This window comes from Diaphorina citri, unplaced genomic scaffold (genome assembly GCF_000475195.1).
Source record: "Diaphorina citri unplaced genomic scaffold, Diaci psyllid genome assembly version 1.1 scaffold3521, whole genome shotgun sequence".
In the NCBI taxonomy this organism is placed as follows: domain Eukaryota; kingdom Metazoa; phylum Arthropoda; class Insecta; order Hemiptera; family Psyllidae; genus Diaphorina; species Diaphorina citri.
In genome coordinates, this window is record NW_007380921.1 from 1 (window position 1) to 5837 (window position 5837).

The window sequence follows — 5837 nt, forward strand, 5'->3', positions numbered from 1 at the left end:
TGAAGTTCCTAGTTGATACGGGCGCATGCATCAGTCTGTTGCCTCCCCGAGGAGCAGACCTCAACAATGTTCAACCCCTTGAATTATTTGCAGCTAATAACTCATGTATTAAGACTTTTGGCGAGCGACTTCTCAATCTTGATTTAAACCTCCGCAGAGAATTCCCATTTGTTTTCACAATCGCCCAGGTGTCTCACCCTATTCTTGGCGCAGATTTTCTTCGTACTTACGGACTCCAAGTAGATTTGAAGAATATGATGCTCATTGATCCTACCACTTCACTCAAATTTAAAGGACAATCAATCCTCACTGTTTCCCCAAATATCAGCACTGTTAAGCCCAACATGCCTGATTCAATTCAATCTCTCATCTCAAAACATGGTATTACCGACAAGAGAATTGACCATACCAAGGTAAAAAAACCCAATGTTTTCCACCATATTGAAACAACTGGACCACCTTGTTTTGCCAAAGCGAGACGTCTTCCTCCGGACAAGCTCTCCGTGTTGCCAAATCAGAATTCCAGTTCATGGTACAGAAAGGCATCTGCCGCCCTTCTAAGAGCCCATGGGCTAGTCCTCTCCACATGGTCCCGAAGAAAAGTGGAGATTGGCGGCCATGTGGGGATTACAGACGGTTAAATTCCCAAACCACTCCTGACAGATACCCAATACCTAATATACAGGATTGTGTTACTAACCTCCATGGATCCCGCATATTTTCTACAATTGACCTTGAGAAAGCATTTCTCCAGATACCAGTTCTTCCTGAAGATGTGCCCAAGACGGCAGTAACAACACCATTCGGCTTATTTGAGTTCATTTCCATGCCTTTCGGTTTATGTGGAGCAGCCCAGACACTACAACGTTTCCTTCACTCCATTACCTGTGATTTACCCTTCGTCTTCGTATACATTGATGATTTCCTGGTGTATTCCGACACACCTGAAACCCATCTCCAGCATCTTGATATTCTGTTCTCTCGTATTTCCGAATACGGACTAACCATCAATGCAAGCAAGAGCTCATTCCTCCAAGAATCTGTCACATTCCTAGGATATACCATAACCAACAAAGGTATCTCTCCTTCCCCTGAGAAAGTTGAAGCCATCTCTTCTTACCCACAGCCATCCACTGTTGGTGGGTTAAAGAGATATTTGGGAATGATCAATTTTTATCACCGCTTCTATCCAAATATGGCCGACCTGCAAGCACCATTGCATCTAAAGGGTAGCTTCTCTTCCGACACTCCTTTGAAATGGACACCAGCCATGGAAGAAGCTTTCCAAAAGTCAAAAGACCTGCTGGCATCAAGCACCATGCTTGCCTTCCCCGATCCTGATTTGGAACTTACAGTGATGACTGACGCATCAAATATTGCAATTGGCGGCTCCATCCATCAGTGTCAGAATGACATCATGCAGCCCCTGGCCTTCTTCAGTCGTAAGTTGACTCCAACTGAGGTAAAGTATTCCACCTATGACCGTGAGCTATTGGGAATATATGCAACCATTCAAAGGTTCTCCTTCTTACTTGAGGGAAGGAAATTTTGTGTCTATACAGACCACCGCCCACTCACCTATGCCTTCACAAAGGTGAAAGATGGTTCCCCACGCCAAATACGGCACTTATCGTATATTAGCCAATTTACAACCGATATACGGTATGTCAAGGGTGAAGAAAACATGCCAGCTGACGCTCTCTCACGCATAGAGACAATAGTCAGAAAGACAGTTACAGCAGCTCAGATGGCCCAAGCCCAGTCTTTGGATGTTGAATTGAAAAACTTGTTGGAAAACCCAACACATAGCTTATACCTTTGCAAAATGCTGGTTGATAATGTCCACTTGTATTGTGATACCTCAACAGGTGTTGTGCGCCCTTATGTCTCTAAGGAACTGCGTTCCCAAGTGTTTCATCAGTTCCATGATCTTGCTCATCCTGGAGGCCGTGCATCTTCCCGCCTGATTTCAACTAAATTTGTTTGGCCTTGCATGCAGAGAGACATAAAAGCCTGGGTACGACAGTGTCATAGTTGTCAGCAGTCCAAAATACACAAACATGAACGCTCTCCTCTTGCCCATTTCTTGGTTCCCGATGAACGTTTTGCCCATGTCCATATCGACATTGTTGGACCCCTTCCTCCTTCCAAAGGATGTGTTTATATGCTCACATGTGTAGATCGATACACACGCTGGCTTGAAGCTTACCCTCTTCCTGACCAAACAGCAGAAACAGTAGCACAAGCTTTCTTCAACGGATGGATTTCCAGGTTTGGAACCCCCCAATATCTTGTCACGGATCAAGGTCGAAACTTTATGTCAGCCTTGTTCAAAGAAGTATCTGCTTTGCTGGGAATTGAGCTGAAAAACACTACAGCTTATCATCCACAGTGTAATGGTCTCATTGAGCGTTACCATCGGACGCTAAAAGCATCTCTAATGTGCAGACTAGACCTGAGTACAGGTTCTTGGACATCTGAACTTCCTGTCGTCCTTCTTGGCTTACGAAACATGTTCAAAGAAGACATTCAGGCCACACCAGCCAATTTAGTTTACGGGACAAACTTGAGGATTCCCGGCGAATTCTTTGACCCCAGTGTCTGTAACGGTCCAGTGAGTGAATATGCCAAGAAATTACATAACATGTTTGAAAAATTGAGACCCAAACAGACTGCATGGCATGGCTCTATCAAACCCTTCTCACATCCTGCTCTGGAAAAGTGCACACATGTGTACCTGAGGAAAGATGGCGTCAAGTTAGGCCTTCAGCGGCCATATTCTGGTCCCTACAAGGTGCTCTCACGCACAGACAAAGTCTTCAAGTTAGCAGTTGGATCCCGCCAAACAGTAGTGTCCAGGGATCGTGTGAAACCTGCTTTCACCACTGACGATGAGGACTTACACAGCAGCATCCCTACTTTGGGACAATCCTCTCACCGCCACTGGAACCTCATGTGGTTGTACCTACTCCACCACCTCACCCTTACCACAACCAGGTGAATCAGATTCTCAAGTTCCTGTCCTGAGTTCTCTTCCCAATGTCTCAACTTCCATTAAACACAGTGCCAACCAGTTCCCGATGATGTCCCATGGTAATTTCACCCAACATCAGGCAGTCTTATCCAGCCTGTGTACCTTCCCAGTAAGTTGTCAGTTGCCTGAACCATGTCCACACTCAACTCCATTTTCAGACCAGTTCCCACAGACAAATTCGGCTCATCATCTCCTGATCGTGCAGTACTCCACCTGATACGTCTAACCACTGGTTAACCCCAGAGTGTCAGACAGGATTATTTCCCTCGGGTTCCAATCCCAAGGTTACAAGAAATATTACTAAGGTTCCAAAATTTCTTTATAATAGGAACTCTTTACCAGGGTTCACCAACCTGTTGATGGCCAGACGACTTAGCTACTGTTTGACAATACTTATCTGGTTCAAAAGGTGACATTTACCTCCTCACACGTTGTACCTACTCTCCCTTTTGAGGCATTGAGGTCCCGTTGAAGGAGATATAGTGTAAATCCCGAGCGGAGATTAAGAAACGAAATGAAAACCTGAATACACAAACGGTGGATTTGTTTTCAACAAAACATACAATACAGGGTTAACTGAAAGGAGAAAAGGAAGAGGTTAACTGAAAGTTAGAAGAACAATAAGGAAAAGGATAGATAGGTATGTCCTTGTTTAAATATTGCAGTATAGGACTGGAAAAATTCTTTACAATGCCAATTACGTGTACAATAAGGAATTGTTAAATCGCTTAAAAAAAAAAAAAAAATGCGGCAATCACAATTATTAGTGAACAAGTTGTAAATAAACAGCACTACCATTGAAACACAGATTGATCAAAGAAAGGTCCCCAAAAGGGTTCCTGAGGGACGCCACAAGCCACAACAGACCGGTTCAAAGGAAAGTAACCAAAAACACAGTGCTATGAAAGATAAAATTGAGGATTATACCACCTAATCATCAAATCAAGTACTAAGATCATCAATTAATCAAAAGTGAAAAACCTTGGTGTTCTACAAGGATTACCTTGTTCTATTCATTTGATTCCAAATATATGGTAGCTCGACAAGTCTTTGTTGAGTCCTGTTCTGAATATGCATTATTGAAAGAGTAATAGTCCGTCATAATGTGAGAATATTAGGTTCCAAATCAAATATTGGTTCTTATCGTGTAAAAAAAAAAAAAAAAAAAAAAAAAAAAAAAAATGGTACTGCCCTTATTTCCGATCCTTTCCCTTTCCTCAGGTTTTGTTCATTAAGGTCGCCCTTCAAGGTTGACCGTATTGGGTCACTTTTGTTTGGCTATTCGTTTGTTTGGTGGTGTAACATGCTGTTTTGAGAGTAATAAGTGCTCCTGTGGGAAATCAGGTTAATTGGTCAGTTGCTCTGTTTAGGAATCCTATGTATTGGTTAGGATTATTTCACAACACAGTTCCGTTCAGGGCAAATTATGTTGTGAAGAGGAAAGTTCGGTTCCTTTCTCAGATGTCAGCATGTTGACCAAGGTTTGGTTGTATGAAAAAATTAAAGTTACCTAATGCCTCGATTTAAAGAAACCTCTTGAAAAGGTCGAACCCATGCGGTGGCTTCGCGATGTGGTTACTAATTTGGTCAGGTTTTACCCTGATACTTGAGTGCCTGGCCTAGGTATTCTGCTCAGTTAAACGCTTCCCAATATGGTAATAGGACACAGTTCCTTCACCAGTATTCACATGTCCATCTCTCTGTCACAGGTAAATCGACCGCTCTGTCTATGATAGAAAGGAAACATCCAGAACCGGAAGAGGAAACTCCAAAAAATCCCGGATCCTTCCATGTCTCCACCGACTGCCTGGAAAAACAAGTGACCATCATTCTGCCAGACATCACGGTAAGATCTAATGCGTGGAACTCACGTGACGTGATAGTAGTGGTGGCTGTCCTGAACCGAGATTACCTACAATATTATTGGGAAAACTTTGAACTAAGATCTTTGTGACTCCCATGAGTTTCACGTGACGGCGTGAGCGTGACCTGATGGCAGTGTTCTACCTTTGAATCACAGATAGCCAGCCTATTAACTCGTGATGGTAGTGTGTCTGCTTGTAAGTCGGCTAGGTCTCTGGTTCGATTTCGCGGGCCTTTAGCACTCGGGGCCAGGGCCGTATTTAGTGGAAGGTGGCAGGGGCCCCTGGGCTTTATTTAATTCTATATAAAGTAATACAGAGTGTTTTAGAGTGTTTATAAAGGTTACAAATAGGGTGTTTTCCATTTAAGATTTGAAGTTGCACCCCCTAGGGCCGACCCTGGCTCGGATCTACATTTGGGTAAAGTAGGTAAGTACTTAAAAAAAATGGCATTTTAAAAGTTAAAACACTACCCTAAAGTTTGAGTTCTCATCTTCTAGCCGTTTCAAAAAAAATATTTAAGGGTGGCGACCGGCGGACTTTACTAAACATTGTAATAGCTTATTTAAAATATCATTGGCCTATAATAATTTTATTGGTTTGTATTTGTAAATTTAATCGATTGCATTGGTGTATTCCAGGTCACCAATTGCCTGACGAGGCAAGCTGGTGCTTTCACCACGATGTCCACTAGGGCCCGGGAGATTCGCTAGTCAATCCAGAACATTACATCGGACAATCACCTTTCCTGTTGTCCTCGACGTCACCTACTCAATCGACACATATCCCAGGGTAACGTCCAAATTCCAAACCGATGAACGTCCGGTCGATAAACATGAGACGACAAAAGTCAGCTTAACTTACCTCTAGCATCGAGATGTTGTGAGTATCAGCCTCCCAAAAGTGGATTCCTTAAAGTACAAGTGAGCAAACTAATACAC